At 43.8% G+C, this 18,403-nt stretch overlaps 1 long non-coding RNA gene across 1 annotated transcript; it reads right to left on the reverse strand.

The window, feature by feature from the left end:
• Positions 1–1,874: 1,874 nt before the first annotated feature.
• Positions 1,875–17,359, reverse strand: LOC140530251 (uncharacterized). Its single transcript, XR_011975874.1, has 2 exons — positions 6,151–17,359; positions 1,875–1,981 (listed from the first exon to the last, which is right to left on the reverse strand). It is a non-coding gene; the product is annotated as an uncharacterized lncRNA (long non-coding RNA).
• Between the last annotated feature and the right edge of the window lie 1,044 nt (positions 17,360–18,403).

An 18,403-nucleotide genomic window follows, 5' to 3' on the forward strand; every position in this document is an offset into this window, starting at 1 on the left:
GAGCCTTTCCAAAGAGCTAAACTGCTCTTCAAGTGACAGAGGCCACCAACCCCCTCCTGGAAGCTTCCCCAGGGCTAGAGGCCTTTGTGTTCTCCAGGAAGAGTTTTGGGAGAACCCAGGGACATCCTTGTGTCACATTAATATGACAAAGTAAGACTTTAGTGGAGGATTCTTAGGAATAAGAATTATTATTATTAGAAAAGCAGTGTGGCATAATGGGTAGACAGCTGACATCTGAGCAGGGAACATTTGAGTACAAGTTCTGTCTCACATACATCCTAGCTGTGTGACCCTGGATACTTCTTGTGCCTCAAACAAGTCTAAGCATATACATTGAAAAACGGCTGCCAATGCATTGGTAGAGAGACAGCCATCCTACACTGATGAAATCACAGTAAACACACAAACAACAACCACCACCACCAGACCATGCTAGGTGGTTTACAGAGCCCTGTGCATATATCATCTCCTTTTGTTCCTCAGTAACAATTCTGTGAGATGGGAATTTGAGGCATTATTAACCCCAATGGACAGATGAGGAATCTGAAGATGAGAGGGTAAATGACTTATCCAGGGCCAAGCAGTGAAGCTGGATTGGAAACTCAGGTCTCCGCTGCGCATTCTACTATACTAATACATTCAAGCTTATTGACCACAGAATGAGAGGGGCCTGCTATAGTACACTAGACTCATGGGAGCCCCAGATGACTTTGAATGCGATGCTTGCATCCTGACCCTCTCACTTACTGTGTGACCTCAGGAAAAGTGACTTAACTTCCTTCTCAGATTCTCAGTTTCCTCATCTGCAAAAAACGAAGGAATCCAAATGGTCAAAGAATATGAATGAACAGTTCTCAAAAAAATTAGAAACCACTGCTAACCATATGAAATAATGTTCTAAAACACAAACAATAAGAGATCTACAAATCAAAATAACTCAGAGGTTTTACCTCACATCCAGCAATCTGGCAAAGATGGCAAAAGACGGGAATCGCCAATGTTGGAAGGGTTATAGAAAGGCATGATTAGCTAATTCCCTGTAGAACCTTTATTTGAAGTATAGCACCCAGGATAGCCATGCCTTCATTTCTCTCCAGGTTATACTCCTGATTCATAAGGGCATTTTCTACAATGCCCCTCACACACCTTCATCTCTTTCGCCCAACTCCTTTTCAGCTTCCTTTTACAGCACTGTCTTTCCCCATTAGAATGTAAGTTCCTTGAGGGTAAGATCTGTCATTATTTCTTCTTGTATTTGCATTCCCATCACTTAGCCTAATGCCTGGCACCTAATAAACACTTAATATATACTCATTGACTTGATTTGACAGGAACACTAATACATTATTGGTGGAGCTGTGAATTAGTACAACCAATCTGAATTATACAAAGAAAGTGACTAACATGCCCATTTTCTTGATTCAAAGATCACACTGTACCTCCACGGAGGTCCTTGACAAAAAGAAAGGCACTTCCTCATCAAAATATTTATAGTGGCTTTTTTGCGTGTTAGCAAAGAACTGGAAACAAAGTAGATGCCCATTGACTGGGGAATAGCTAAATAATGTGTGGCCCATGAATGTAACGGGATGTTTCTTGCTACATAAGGCATGATAAATGCCAAGAAGCACAGAAAGGCTGACATGAATTGACGCAACGTGAAGTCAGCGTAGCCAAGAAAACAAAATACAAAATGACTTCAGCCATGAAAATGGAAAGAATGCCCACCGTCAAAAAATAAAAAAAGAATGTTGCAAAATCACAGAGAATAAGCATGACCCCAGAGAAAAAATATGAAAAAACACCTCCCCGCTCCTTTACAGATGGGTGGAGGGAGGGGTCTTGGTAGCTATGGAATGTTGTCTACAATGTCCTATTTGATTGATCTGATTTATTTTTATTGATTTTTCTCCTCTTTTTTTTCTTCTTTCCTTCCTTTCCTTTTCTTCCTTCCTTCTTCCTCTTTATAAAGGATGGCTCTCTGAAATAAGGAGAGGGAGAAATACCGGGGGAAATATTGAAGATATAAAAACAAAATATGAATAAAAATTTATTTTTAGAATAAAGATAGCAAATAAATAAGGAAAAATTAAGAGACCTGGCTAAATGACCTCTGAAGGATGCACATACTGTCGGGATCTAATTTCATCTATGTCTCTTCCCAGGCCAAACCATGGCAGGCCTTCTCTACTCAGAACATCCTTCCCTCCCAGTAACCTGGACTCTACCTGGGGGTGACTTGGCTCTGATAAATGAGTATCTTATTTTTCTGGGTCCCAGACTTACACAACACTTCCCACACCTTACCACTTGTACCAGCCTCAAGCACTTTCCAGAGGCAGCATGAGAAACTGGGATAATAACAGCACCTATATCCCAAGAGTAGTTGTTAGGATTAAATGAACCAACGTGTATGAAGTGCTCTGCAAACCTTAAATTCGGTTTTTGTTTTTCAGTTGTGTCTAACTCTGTGACTCCATTTGGCACTTTCTTGGCAGAGATACTGGAAAGGTTTCCATTCCTTCTCCAGATCATTTTACAGGTGAGGAAACTGAGACCAACAGGGTTCAGTGACTTGCCCAGGGTCATGCAGTTAGTAAGTGTCTGAGGCCAAATTTAAACTCAGGAAAATGAGTCTTCCTGACTCCAGGCCCAGGCCTCTGTGCACTATGAAGCTACCTGGCTGCCCCTGCAAACTGTAAAGTGTTGTTCAGATGTGAGCTATCATCATTATTATTTTCCTGTCCCCAAAATCAGCTTTCTCCATGATGCGGCTTCCAGTCTTGTGAGTATGTATCTCTAAAGATGTTACTTTTTATGGAACCACCTATTTCAAAGCAGAGACTAACAATAATTTTATTTTTTTCCTAAATAAAAATTTTAAATGTCCAATGAGAATCTGCTCACTGACATCTATAAAACCCTTCCCGGCAGCACCTCAGTGACTGCTGTCAATAATACACTGCCCTTTTCTTTGCCATACCCACCACCAATCCTTTCTTTACTGTCTTCCAGACAGACCTTGCTCCAGTGACAAGGACTATTTACTTAATTACTATACAGAGATAATAGCATTTTCCCACTGTTCTTCAATCCAACATGATTCCACCTTCCCCTCCCTTTCCCCTCCCTCCAAAAAAAGTTGATTTACCAAAAGAGAGCTTAGCATAAATGCCCATGGTCATGTGCTATTTTCTGAAGTTAAAAGCATCTGGGACCAAGCTTGTTGGAAGTTCTATTTTAAAATAATAAAATGATGATCATCCTGGCATCCACCTGACAGAGGACAAACAGGGAATGAGTGGGCCTGGGAAATAATTTACAAATTACAACCTTAAAGTGAATGGTAAATTTTTGGGCATTCTGCACAGAACAGGAGGAAATGTAATAATGTCAGCGCCATGATGCCAAGCGACTCCATGGCACAGGGAAGGTATATTTGTTTGTTCAGAAAATTTCTTGACTCTTTAGTTTTGGGTTGCTCTGTTCTCAACAGACAAATTATTGTCAAAGATGGACCAAAGCAGCAGATTTTTGCCATAACAAGTTCTGTGCATGCAGGGCAAATTCTTTCCAAGTAGAAAGTCAGATTTCAGCATTATTCATGTATGCAAAGGAAAATTCACATAGAAGGTTAAGTGAAGGGGCCTCATCTGAAGGGAGGCCAGAGGAAAGCAGACTTGGGAGAGTCAAACACAAGTGGAAGAAATTAGGGATAAGTGTATGCAAATTATACCAGCATGACGAGCCTTAACGTTGCCTCCTGAGGAAAAGGCCCAAGCTTCTTACTTTGAAAAAGTTAAAACAACAATCAGACAATTGTTTTGCCCTTTACTGGTTTTGCTTGAAGGAAGTGCTTTTAACCCAACACAAAATGTCACTCCCAAGGGAGAACGATCGGAGACATCCATGATGATCACAGTGCACGGAATAATTGTCTACATTTTTAGTCCTCTCTGGACCACTATGGTACTGAAATGTGCTCTCTCTCTCTCTGTCTCTCTCTCTCTCTGTCTCTCTCTCTCTGTCTCTCTCTCTGGTCTCTCTCTCTCTCTCTGTCTCTCTGTCTCTCTCTCTCTTTCCCCCTCCCCCTCCCCCTCCTCCTCCCTCTGCCCCCATCTCTCTCTCTCTCTCTCCTTTTCATTCTTTCCTCCCTCCGCTCCTCCTCTTTGTCTTTATAATCAGAGAGGCAGGACATCTATATTCTGTGGTCAGACAAACAGAAATAAAGGAAAAAGGAAATGAAAAACTCATTCAAATTTAGTACCCTAGAAGTCAAGAGAGAAGCTAAAAGCATCCATAGACAATTCTCCCATTCCCTGTGATCCTCCTGGTGTCCCTAGAGCTGAACTCAGAGAGGAAGAGACCTGGGTGTTCTGGTTACGGCAGGAGGGAAGTTGTGGCCCCTGACTCTGACCAGGCCTCTCTTACTTTGAGACTGTGTGCGGGGAGGGATATGTAAGTAGGAAGAGCCTAAAATTCTGGCCTCGAATTAGGTCGGCCCATTATCCTGAGGCAATGGCTCTGCATGTGCTGAAAGGGTGAAAAGTCAGACAGAGGAGGAAGCCTCTTGGCAGAGGAAGGTGGTTCTGGGCAGCCTGGCTTTCCAGGGGGCTTTCTCTGCAGACCTGGGCGCCCTTGGGGAACACTGCGTGCTGTGGCCTGGGCTCCAAGCCACCTGAGGGGGTGGGCACAGGGTGCGCCAAAAGGCCGGGCCGTGATGAATCTGTCCCCCAAGGCTTGGGAGCAGCTGCGGCCCTTCCTTCCCAGTCATGCCTCTGAAATGCCGGTGGCCACTGTTCTTTCACGTGGTCACTCTGTGTTCCCTTCTCAAGAAAGCCCTCTGGCATTCAAGTCAATTCAACTCAAGCACTGACTGAGCTCCTAGGGTGTGCCAAGCCCAGTGCTAAGTGCCAAGGATAGAAAAGCACAAAAAGAAACTACCCCTGTAGTTTACACTAGCTTACACTAGACCACCATGGCTCCTTTTCCCCTAGGTCCCTAGCCAGGGTTCTGAATCATTTGGGCCTCATGAGACCCTTGGGAGTTCAAAAGAAGCCTGCAGTCCTTCAGTTGTGTCTACCTTCTCATAACCCCATAGACCTGTCCATGGGACTTTCTTGGCAAAGATACTGGAGTGGTTTGCCATTTCCTTCTCTAGTGCATTAAAGCAAACAAAGAGGAAGTGACTTACCCAGAGTCACACAGCTAATAAGTGTCTGAGGCTGGATTTGAACTCTGCTTCCTGACTCCAGGTCTGGTGCTCTACCCACTAAACCACCTAGCTGCCTCCTGGAAGCCTATGGACCCCTTCTCAAAATAATGTCTGTTACCTCCATTTATAACTGAAGGAAATGCTATCTTTCAGTTAGAGATAAGTGAAAACAGAGATGTTATTTTTTTCCCCATCTAAGTTCACAAATCCCCTGAAATCACAGGGATCCCAGGCTAAAAATCTCTTCTCTAGGATTCCATAATCTATAACTTTCTCAGTTCAATAAAGACAGAGTATCTAGGGAGCATAGTGCTGAATTGAGAGCCAGGAAGAGCTAAGGTGGAAAGCAATTGTGTGACCCTGTCCAAGTCACTTAGGAGCTCTTAGACTCACTTTGCTCATCTGTAAAAAAGCCTTAGAGAAGGAGAGAATAATTATAAAGCATAATGCAAACTTTAAAGAGCCACATAAATGGACGCTGTTGTTGCGGCTAATATTCTCAAGCTAAGACCTAGAATCCTCTTTGATTTACAAATCCATAGCAACAGCTATGCTAAAGTCACAGTCAGGAAAGGGACAATCCTCCCTAATACTGTGAAGAGTGTTTCTGGAGTCAGAAAGACTCATGCTTCATGAGTTCAAATCCAGCCTCAGATACTTCTTAGCTGTGTGACCCTAGGCAAGTCACTTAACCCTGTTTGCCTCCATTTCCTCATCCGTCAAATGAGCTGGAGAAGGAAATGGAAAACCAATCTCATATTTTTGCCAAGAAAACCCCAAAATAGAGTCACGAAACATTGGACATGACTGAAAAATGACTAAACAACAGTATGCTATTAACGCAATAAAGTCTTGAAGAACCTAATTCAGATACCTCATAACAACCATGGAACTGCCAAAGGACCCCCACTTTAACATCCCATGAGAAAACAGACCTGGAGGAAAAGAAAAATCAGTTGGTGGGGTCTTCTGATGCAGAGAGTAAGTAGATGAGCGGGAAAAGAAGGGACTGTCCTCTGCTTTTCCTTTTTTGGTGGTCGTTCGCTGAACCATACTCTAAACTGTGAATGCATGAGAGGGACAGTGATGTAACTGTTCCCTGGGAACAATATTCCTATTTCACTGAAGGAGGTGAGCCAAGATGCTTATAAGCCCTAGAGAACCCTTAACACAGGAAGCTATTTATCATAACAAGCCTGGCTGATACTGTTCCCATACTGAACCAATTAGGTTGGCCGATTTCGTCATACTTCATAACTTGGGATGATAGGTTTCCAAGCATGGCGCGGTGTAGTAATTGAATTTTGATCAAACACACATGGCCCATAACCCAGTATGTGAAATTTTCAGAACAGTTCACAGCTTTTAAATATCCAGTCAACATGCTGCCAAGAGTACAGGATGTGCTTGATGCGAGAGGGAGAGAAAAGAGACGGCTGAAACTTGGTACAGCTGGAAAAGAAATATTTTTTGCTGTGGTTCTGTTCTCTTTTTTGGAAAAGCAGTGAAGAAAGGTGGTTGGAGACCATGTAATAACTCAGCCCTTCCCGCGGTCCAGCCCCACTCTGGACCCAGAGGCAGGCTGGGAGCTCGGGGTCAGATTACCTCGCCTTCTCTTTCCTGAGAGCCCTAGTTTGGATTACATGCCTGTTACACATTACGGGCCAGAATTTCTTCTTAGCATGAGATTCAGGCTCTGCTCTTGTTTCCAATAAAGATCAACTTTAGCATACAGCCTAGCGCACAAGAAGATATCGAGAGTAGTCCTGCATATAGACCCGAAATATGACACCCCAACTCTCCACCAACCATCTGGAAAAGCCATGGTTTTCACAGCCTCCCATGGCAGCTTCTGAAGTTCAGCTCTTGCTGGGCTGCTCAGGGACAGTCATAGGCAGGTCCCAAGGACATGGTTATTTTCCACCCCACATACTCAGTCCATTTTCTTTCCAGTACAACAGAGGAAGAAGCCAAACATCACAATGAACTCTCGAGTTCCGTTTCCAGTGTGACAATGGCAACCACAGACACCTGGCAACCAAAACCAAAGAACTGGAATCCAACAAACCCGTCCATGAAAGCCATAAGGCAGCATGGAGTAGAAGGCAAGAGGGCAGGCCTGGGAGTTGGGAAGACTAGTTCAAGTCCTGTTCCTTACACATGCTGGATGTATCATTGAATCCTGGGCAATGCTCTAGGACAGGGATTCTCAACCCAGATTTCATAAATTGTTGTTCTGGTTTTTTAAAAACAATTTTGGTAATTCTATTTCATTATGATTGGTTTCCTCTATAATTGATGTATTTAAAAATATGATTCTGACAAGGGGTCCACAGGTTTCACTAGACTGCCCAAGAGGTCCTTGAACCAAGAAAAGTTGAGGACCCCAATTTCAAGACCACAAGTTACAGAAATGTGAATTTACACCAGGAATTTCCCATGCCAACAAAACAGATCTGTGCCCTCCATAATCAATACAGAAATATGCCACCCTCTGCCATAGATACCAATATCAAAGAGAAAAAATGAGTCGTCTGACCACAAGTAGCTTATGTTCTACGGGACAGGTGGGGGGGAGGGGGAGAGGAGAATACAATATGTCCATGAGTATATCTCGAGGGAAACTGAGAAAGTATAAGCACTATGTGGAAAGAGGAGGAAGGGAAGATAGTAGATTCGTGCTGGAAGGTCTCTCGGGAGCCACCTTGTTTATTTATAGATGAGAAAATGGAAGCCTAGAGATGAAGAAACTTTCCCAATATCATACCATTTCAGAGGTAGGATTAGAATCCAGGCGATCAGACTACAAAGAAAGGTTTCTTCCACTCTACTACATTATCTCCACCATTTGTATGATAAGAGGCAGCTAGATGGTACAGTGGTTAGAGCAGTGGGCCTGGAGTCAGGAAACCCAGAGCACAAATCCAGTCTTACTAGCCGTGTGATCCTGGTCCAGTCACATCACCTCTCTTGACTTCACTTTCCTCATCTGTAAAATGGGGATAATAATTGTACCTCCATCCTAGGGTTGTTGCGAGAATGAAATATTTGTCAAGTGCTTCCCAAACCCTGAAGCATTATATGAAAGCTAGTTATATTACAATGTGATACCTGAGCTGAACTCTGAAAGAAAACAAAATTTCTGGGGTACATAGGCAAGAAGTAAAAGGAGAATAATCCAGGAACAGTGACCACATGAAGGTAAGAGATGGAATATCGAATTAAGCCCCTCTCAGCTGGAATGGAGAGTTCTTGGAAGAGAAAGAGGTCCTGTCCTGCTGAGTCCTGATGCTTGAAATCCAATTGTGTATAAAGTATACAACCATGGTGGGCTGTTCATTATCCCTTTGAACAGAAGATTCAAACTGTAACTCTTACTTTGGGATCATGGGACCCACAGAAATTAAGGACGCTCTTCAATGGGTCCCCTGGTTGTACATTCCCAATGTCCACATGAGCCTTTGGTTTAGCTCTTGACTTCAGTGTGACATGGGAAGGGGGAATGTCACAGAATCTCTGAGTTATAAAGGCCTTTCAAGGTCATCCTGATCATCCCATAACTTGCCAAGAATCCCTCAACAATATCGCTGAGAAGTAATCATCCAATCTTTACCTGAAACGTCCAGGGAGAGGGGGCCCGCTGCCTCTGGAAGCAATCCATCCTACTCTGGGGCACCTTTCATTCAAACCAAAACCTGACTCTCTACAACTCCCAAGTTGCTCCTCCTTCTTCTGCCTCCTGGGGGCCAATAGACCAAGCCACAGAATCTCAGAATTTTAGTCATGTCAAGTCAATAAGCATGTGTTAAGTGCCTTCTATGTGTCAAGAACCATGCTAAATGAAAGGCAAACATATGGTACCTGCCCTCAAGAGCCTTCTGATTTAATGGCAGAAACAACATTCAAACAACTCTGTACATACAAGATAGACATGGAGTAAATTGGAGGTGATCTCCAAGGCAAGGCACTAGTGTTAAGGGGTTAAATGATCTTAGGGTTAAAAGCAAACTGGGCAGCCATCTAGTGCAACCAACACCCCAAAAAGGAACCCCTCTAGAACAAATCCAGCAGGTGGTCAGCTAAATTCTGGCTAAAGATGTTCAGTGAGGAGGCATCCTCTACCTCCCTATTGGCCAGATCACTTTCTCTGAGATCATGTCCAATTTATTCTGTTCATCTCTTGTTTGTACACAGTCATTTGCACGATATCTCCCCCCTTAGCTGGGAGGTCCTTGAGAGAAGGAACTGTCTTTGCCTTTCTTTGTAGGCCCAGCATTTGGCACAGTGCCTGGCATATAGTAGGTGCTTAATAAATGCTGGTTGACTTGACTTCCACAAGACATTGCCTCAGATCCTTGAAGTCAGCCATCACGTCTGACCCCCCAACCAAGTCTTCTCTTCTCCAAGTTGTAAATCCACAAGTCCCCTTCCTGATCCTCATATAACACAAACCCAAGACCCCTCATCTTCTTAGACCACTTTCCTAGGCCAAAGATATGGCTCCAATCAAAAAAACTACCAACCTCACAGGAATAAGAATGAGAAGAATGAATGCCTTGCTTTTCTTTTTCTCTAGCAAGGAAAAGGTTAAAGTCACAAAACAAACTAGAAAACACAGATAACACAACAGGTCTACTGCTCAATGGTTCATCTAAAAAGGGCGACTGACCTGGCTGCCTAGGAAGACCCCAGCATGGTGAATGACTTCCACATACACAAAATAAATAGATAAAAGTGGGATTTTTTTTAAAAAGAGATTTAATAGCTACTCAGCCAGTCTTCAGAGAGGGAATTGGCAGTGTCTGGCTGAGAGGCCGCTCCCCCACCTGTCTCTGAGCTCTGCAAACACAGCTGTGAAGAGGGAGACCCCAAAAGGTTCCCAGGGATGAATGGTGCTTTCTGAAACAAAAGGAAAGAGAGAGGCGTCCTCACAAGCCCGCTTGGGATGAGGCCAGGTCTAGCGACTACAAAAATCAATGAAGTAAGATGGAAAGACCAAGGCTGCTGCAAGCTTTTTTGGAGAGGATATTTCAAGAACCAGTTCAGCAGCTGCTTTAAGATGGTTTTAAGGGAATGAGACAACCCAGATAATTGTTTTGACCCTCTCTTCATTCTTCATCTCCCCCCTACCAATTTTGGGTCACACACCCTCCCATATCTTTTCTTTGTATCAAAATTAAACACTGTGCTAGCTTGAAGTTCTGACAATATGCCTTTGTCTTACATGTCACTCAGGCCCCCATCTATCTGTGTCACCTTGGGCAAGTCTTGTATCTACTCTGGGCCTAGTTTCCCTATCTGTAAAACGAGGCGGGGAGGGTAGACTAAATCGAGACTCCAAAGTGGCACCCTTAACCTTGTGAAGCCTTTGCAACTCTTCTCAGAATCTGTTTTCAGAATAATTGAAGGAAATGATCAATTTTTGTTAGAAACAGAAAACTGTATTTTTTTTCAACCGCAGTTCACAGGCCCCCTGAGATCTACCTAAGATACCTCGGGGCTGGAGTCTGTGGACCCCAAATTCAGAACCCCTGGACTAGATGGACTCTTAGAAGTCTCTGCCACCTTCAAGCCTAGGGGCCAGTGCTCTTTGGGCTCATTGGTAACAGATACAGAAACATGACGAGGGGAGAGGCCTACCAAAGCGCCTCAGGCTGCCTCTGCCAGGTCAAGGGAGACTACCCAGGAGACGGGATGAGAGCGCCACATGCACAGAGGGAGAGAGAGGGGGGGGACTGGCAGAATAGACACAGAGCAGAGAGAAGATGCTGATGCCCCTGTAATCCAAACCAGTTGTTCCTGAGGCTTCCCAGGGATGGGGTCTGGCTCCACCTGCAGGAACCAAAAGGAAAACTACCAGACCCATCGCAGAGGTTTAGAAAGGGTGGGGGAGGCTAGAGCAAGAAAACCTCCCAACTAGAAAGGGAAAACAACGAAAACCCAAGATGATTACAATGTAGCTAGCCTCTACATAGCACGCTCGCTTTGCAAAGCGCTTTACAAGCATTATTAATTTTATCCTCATAACATTTCAGGGAAGTGGGTGCTATTAATTAATCCCATTTTACAGATGAGGCAAGTGCAGGGTCAGAAAAGGTAAGTGGTCACAAAGCACACACATCTGACTCCAAGTCTGATGCTCTACCCTCTGCCCCCTGCCCAACCACTGAGTAATGAACAGAGCTGCCATTGAAAGGGTGGCACAGAGAGCCTGACTCCAAAGTCGACTTTCCACAGCCACTCCCAACCCCCAGCCACAGGTCATCAGACGGCACTCAGCACCCCATGACTCCTGTTTGATCAGCAGCCTTGAAGGCAGTCACCACTTTCTTAACTAACAGGTCTCTTGTTCATACTCTTGGGTTCAACACAATTAAGCCTGGCATGGTGGAAAGAATCCTAACTCTGGAATCAGAGGTCCTGGGTTCTGGGCAGCCTCTGCCCCTACCTGGGCCCCTCAGGGCTTCCTGACTCCAAGTCAAGAATGCTACCAGTCCTCCTTCACTCTGGGGTCATCCAGCCTTGGCCAGAAGACTTCGAAGGAGGAGGCAACTGCCCTCTCTCTGGGCAGCCCCTTCTGCTTGGGGACAGCTGTCATTGTGACCAAGTACTTCCTGATGGGAAGCCTACATTTATCTCTCTGCCTTTGGTCCCCTCCTCCATTGCTTCTAGTTCTGTCCCGGGGCGCAAACAGAACAAATCTAATTCCTCCTTCATGTAGCAGCCCTTCCTTCACACCCTCCAAAACATCTGGAATGTCTCTGAGGCTTCTTTCTCTCTGGCTGAAAATCTTGAGTTCCATCAACCAACCTCATTTCATAGTCTGACTTCCTCTTTGTTTTTTTTTCCAGAAAAGGAAACTGAGACCTAGAGAGGGAAACTGATTTCTCAAGGTCACCCAGATTATTAGTGGCAGTCTATTCAGATGAAAGATAAACCTTATTTGTCATGAAAGGACGACTACTTAGAATGCCCTGCCCACATGCCCACGTCATTCATTTTCAATCTGTTAAATTAATAATGATAGATCCCGATAGAGGCCATGCATATGCTTAATGCTGATGATTAAGCATCTATTTTTAGAGCCCATCAAAGATTATCAATAGAGAGACTTTTTATATTAATGTCATGGGACAAGGTTTAGATACCTCAGTGTTAGACATCCTGTATTTTGTACTAATTGGATGAAGAGAGGTTTAATCTCATTTGGCTCTAGAGAGAATTAATAGGTTTCTCTCTCTCTCTCTCTCTCTCTCTCTCTCTCTCTCTCTCTCTCTCTCTCTCCCTTGATTCCTCCCTCCCGTAACAATGACTTTGAAGATCTCCGCTTTAAGTGCCCAATGATTCATTGCACACTAAGGCATAGTAAACACTTAGGAAAAGCAAAAATTGAGGAAAGGAGCCTTAGGATAGAGGTAGGGAACTCCCAACTCAGTGCTCACTTGGAAGAGCCTGAATTTGCTATCTGCAGACTTTAGACTGTCATTTTCTAACTGTGATCCTGGGTAAATCCATTGCCCTTTTGGCGCCTCAGTTTCCACCTCAGGGGAAAAAAAACCAGGGAGATTGAACTAGATGAATTTTAAGTGTCTTAAATTCCATCATTAGCCATAGTTTGGCTGATCAGGATTTTGTCTATAGGATGTTCCTATTCAAAAGGCAACGTATAAGGTAGGAAGGGCTCTTGGTTCTAGCTTTCTCTCACTTGCCCCAGAGCATGGAAAAATTAATGCATAATATAGCCTCTTCACTATGAAATGTGCTGAGATCATTCAGAGGTTGAGTGTCTGCGTCCTAAAAGGCATCCTGCTGATATCTCAGGGCTGTTTCCTATGAGCAAATCATCTCATAAAAGTAACTGATCCACCTTAAGGGTTACAAAGCACTTCTAAGGGTTTATCACAGGTAGCAAAGCACTTTACAAATAGTATCTCCGTCCTCACAACAATTCTGAGAGGCAAGGGCTGTCATTATCTCCATTTTATAGACAAGGAAGATTAAGCAACTTGAGCAGGGTGACACAGCCAGAAGAGGCAGAGTTTGAACTTAGGTCTTCCTGACTCCATATCGAGGCTCTTATCCTCAGTCAGTCTCAGTTCTCTCATCTCAAAAATAGGTTAGGGTTTAGCACCTACCTCATAGGGTGGCTGTAAGGATCAAATGAACTCATTATTTGTAAACTGCTTTGAGAACCTTAAAGCGTTACATAAATCCTAGCTATAATCATTCTCATTATTTTTATCCATCAAGTAGCTTATGATTTAACAATAACTATTTCAATTCAGCCTCATAGCAGCCCTGTGAAGGAGGTACTTATAGGCATTCTCTCCCTTATATACACACACGCACACATACACACACACACACACATACACACATACACACACACACACTTTACAGGTGAGAAACCTAGACTAAAGGAAATTAAATGTCTTGCCCAGGGTCATACAATCAATCTTTCATAGATCTAGAGCCGGAAAGAACCTTAGAGACCATCTAGTCCAATCCCCTTATTTTACAGTTGAGGAAACTGAGGCAAGCAAAAGTTAAGTGACTTGTCCACGGTAATACACTTAGTGAGGGTCTGAGGCTGGATTCAAATTCAGGTCCTCCTGATTCCAAGGAGTCTCAATGCCTAGACAGTGTGTTCACAATGAAAAGACAAAGACAAAAAAAGTGAGGCACTCCATTTATTCATCCAATAATTAATCAATCAGCAATCATTTAGTAGGCATTAACTGTGTTCTAAGCACTCTCTGCTCTCAAGAAACTTACTTTCTACTTGGGGAAACATATGTCACCATGGCCTGTGAATGTCTAAGGTGAGCTGGGAGCTCAGGGCTTTCTGCTTCATTGTAACCTCTGTGTATGGTACCAAGTTGCCTTGGGAGCTTTGAGGATTTATGTTGGGAAGGTCACAGGCTACAGAGTACAGACATTTTTCTCTCAGCTTTAAAGAAACATTGCCCTGCCAAATGTATGTATACCTTTATCTCCTGCTTCTTTCTATCCTAATTAAAAACATTTCCTGAGGTCAGCTCATTCTCTCCTTCACATTCAATTTCTCCTAAAACATCAGCAGTATATCTGTTTCCTGACAAATAGACTAATAACATTTTGAAAATCTAAATCCGATTTTCACCTTGTCTAAAAATAAAAAAAGGTGCACCCCACAAAGCCAGGCAAAGAGATGGGTCTTTTGTGACTTGGAAAAATCACCTGCCAGCTCTGAGCCTCAGTTTCCTTTTCCATAAAATGAGGTGGGAGAGCCAACAAGCTCCTGGATCTCTTGGTCCCCTTGCCAATAACCCTGTTCATTAAATAGTCTCCCCTTTTAACTAACAGTGTGAGAAACAACTTGAAAAACACTGGATACAGAGTGAGAAAGACTTGGCTTCAGATTCTACTCTGACACATACCAGGTCTGTGACCCCACACAAACCAGTCACTTAAGTCCTCTGTCCCCTCTCTAAGACTCTAAATTCTAGGCAGATGGCAATCGACCTTAGTGGAAGAATTTCCAACACCAAGAGTTCTAACACCAGTGATATTGGGGTCCTTGGTATGATTTGAAATTGAAATGTTTAAATGGGACCTAAGAGGCAGATAATCTAAGTAACTAAACCCAATCCATCAAAAAGTATTAATGGAGCTCTTACTGTGTGCCAGGCACTGTGCTAAGTCCTGAAGATAGAAGAAAAGGTAAATAGAGGCCCTGACCTCTAAAACTGGATGACCCCTTGGATGGAGGGAGGGCTGCCTCTGGCCGTCAGAGGCAGGGGAGTTGCGGCCCCAGTGAAGGATGAGTAAAATGACTTCTGAGAGGTCTCTTCTACCTTGGAGACTCTATGAGTTCTTTTCCAACCTACATAGTTCTATTATCTCCAAGAAAGTTTAAGTGACTTGGCCAAAGTCACACAGCCAGGAAGACGCAAAGCTGGAATTTGAACTCGGGCCATCCTGACTCCATATCTAGGCACTTATCCTCAGTCAGGCTCAGTTCTCTCCTCTCTAAAATGGGGATCATGACACCACCTACTTCCCAGGGTGCTTGTAAGAATCAAATGAGTTCGTTATTTGTCAACTGCCTTGAGAACCTTAAAACGTTATATAAATCTTAGGTATAATTATAGTTATTACCGTTCTTTTTTTACCACCTACAAATCAGCCTAAAACTAAGATCCAAGGCCAAAAAATAAATATCTCAATACATCATTTTGTGTCAAGAGATTTGGGGAGAGACTGTTAGGTATAAAAACCACTTCCTTCTTTGATTTTTGATTCCCATTTCATTTGGAATTGCCTGCAAGGGGAATAGAGAAGGGGAATGACCATCTCTATAGAACCTGCAGTTTGTCAGGCAATGGGCTTTACAAACATGGCATTTGATCCTCACAACCCTGCAAGGTTGCTGCTACTATCCCCATTTTACAATTGAGGAAACTGAGGCAAACAGAAGCTAAATGACTTAACAAGCCTTGACCAGGCTCAACACAGCTAGTAAGTACCTGAGGCAGGAATTTAACTCAGGGTTTCCCAACTCCAGGCCCCAAACTCTATCCACTGCCCCCCCCCCAGCCTAACTTGCTTCTGCTGTAGGTGATTTGTTCACGGGTGGCTCTCTGAGAGGGGAGAGAAAGAGGAGCTACAGAGGAAAGCCTAATCAAGGTGAAAAATAAAGTGTATCCATTTTTTTAAGGAGAGAATATGGAGAGGAGACAAGCCTGCAGACATTTTCTACTGTAGTAGCACAGAACAAAGTTAAGGTCTGGCTGTGTTTATCCATAACAAACAACATTTCCTGCATTCATTATCAATGTCTCAGAAAAAATGTCATTTCCTTCCAACTATGTAAATGTTGTATTCTCTGTCATAGCATAAGCAGGTGGGTGGAAAGATGTCGGCCCATTACGCATGACGGTGAAAGTGCTACAGTCCACAAACATGCTGACTTCTCCTCCGGGGTGTTTATTAAATCTCTTCCCATTAATTGCCCATTAGATACTCAGGTGGTTGTGGCAACCACTGATCTTAAGAACCAAAGAGAAAGCTCAAAGAATTAAAGCCATTGACCATCACCCAACAAGAGCACGGCATTGCTGCATTACCACACCTAAGTTCAGGGTCCCAGGGATTTCTGTCCTAGGGATGTGTAAAGATAGGGACAGGAGCCACCCTTGTTGCATTTGCCCCGGATGAAAGGAAATCAGAGGTTCTGCCCTAGAAGGAAAACACAGATGCTGAGATGATACTAAAAAATCAGAGATGAAACATCCTCATGTTGAAACAGCGAGACCACTAAAATGAACTGGTCATTAACGACTGACTTCTGGTTAAGGGATGATGTAAAGGGCCGAAATCATCAGAGATTTAGAGGTGGGGGAGACCTTAGAGGCTCCCAATCCAACCCCCTCACATGGAAGATGGGAGCATGGAGGCCAAGACAGAGGAAATGACTTGCTGAGGGTCACATAGCTAGGAAGAGTGGAACCCACAGCTTTCTGATTCCCAAGTCCAGTAATCTAACCACTACACTGCACTTTCTCATAAAGGAGCCCAGTTCTTTCACATATACTTCCACAAATATCGAAAAACAGTCCTACATCAAGAAATGATCAAGAATTCTAATGATAACCAGCAATAAGTTCCTTCATCCAGCCCAGGACTGAACAAAAAGACATTAAAAGTCTTATAGACATTAGGAAGGAAGCCAGTGTAAGCTGGTAAATAACCCAGAGCTGTACCAATGCTCTGACCAGAGACTTGAAGGGTCTAAACTCTGCATTTTCCAATACTTCCCCTCTCCTTCCCTCTCTCTCCTCACTCCCTCCTTCTCTCCCCTCCTCTTTCCTCTCCTTCCTGTTCTCTCTCTCTCTCTCTCTGTCTCTCTCTCTCTCTCTCTCTCTCTCTCTGTCTCTCTCTCTCTGTCTCTCTCTGTCTCTCTCTGTCTCTCTCTCTGTCTCTCTCTGTCTCTCTGTCTCTGTCTCTCTGTCTCTGTCCCTCTCCCTCTCCCTCTCCCTCTCCCTCTCTCTGTCTCTCTGTCTCTCTCTCTCTCTCTCTCTCTCTCTGTCTCTGTCTCTCTCTCTCTCTCTCTCTCTCTCTCTCTCTCTCTCTCTCTCTCTCTCTCTCTCTCTCTCTCTCTCTTTCTCTCTCTCTCCTTCCCTCTCTCCCTCCCTCCCTCCCCTCTACCATCCCGGCAAAAAGCCCAGAGTGCTCAGACTGGGAAACTCCAGACAGGTCAGAAACTTAAAGTGCTCTGACCACAATGTGAGGCCAGGAGCTGGCATCCCTACATCTGGAGATTCTCCAGAAGGCCCTGGACATCTCAACACTCTGACCTGGAAGGATACAGAGGGACCTGAATCCTGCTAGTCTGAATCCTGCAGACATACCAGGGGAGGCAGAATTCTGCCCAGGGAACAGAGGTCAGGACCAACAAGAGATGAACGATTCTACCTGAGAGTATGGGAGGGAGTGGAGCCTGACCCTGACAGTCTTAAATCAAGAACTGAAGTTGGAGGTGGGAGCATGCAGAAGAAGAAACAACACAGTGAAGTCATGTTCTGGGACAACAGGGGCCCCATAGGAAAGCAAAAGCACAAAAACTCATCAGCAAGTACCAAGAGATACTTGGGCAAGCTGACGAGGCCGGAAGGTCTGGCCACAAGGACCACAAGAGCGGAAGAAATGAAGTGAGAGACAAAAAGTGAACTAACACGTCTGGAAAAAGGAGTATCAACAGTTTCTAACATAAGATGGGAAAACCCAAGTAATGGCACTGAGGGCATGACTCCATGGCACAAGAAATACTGAAACAAAAATTAACTGATTTTTTTAATGGGGAGGGAGGGATGCAAGATATCTATTATAAAATCAGCTAACCTGAAATAAAGAAGATGGAGAAATCATTTAAGAATCATTGAACTCCCTGAAAACCATGAACAAAAGCAAAATAAAATAAAAACAAATACCCTGAATGCCATATTTCAAGAAATCATAAACGAAAATGACTCAAGTGTAATAGAACCAGAGGGCAAAGGGAAAACAGAAAGAATACACTGGATACCGTATGAAAGATCCTCCAAGAAACATCAAAGCCAAAATTCAGAGTTTACAGGTCAAAGAAAGAATACTGAGAGCAGCTAGAAAGAAAGAGTTCGAGTACGGAGGGACCACAGTGAGGATCAC

This window comes from Notamacropus eugenii, chromosome 2 (genome assembly GCF_028372415.1).
Source record: "Notamacropus eugenii isolate mMacEug1 chromosome 2, mMacEug1.pri_v2, whole genome shotgun sequence".
In the NCBI taxonomy this organism is placed as follows: Eukaryota; Metazoa; Chordata; class Mammalia; order Diprotodontia; family Macropodidae; genus Notamacropus; species Notamacropus eugenii.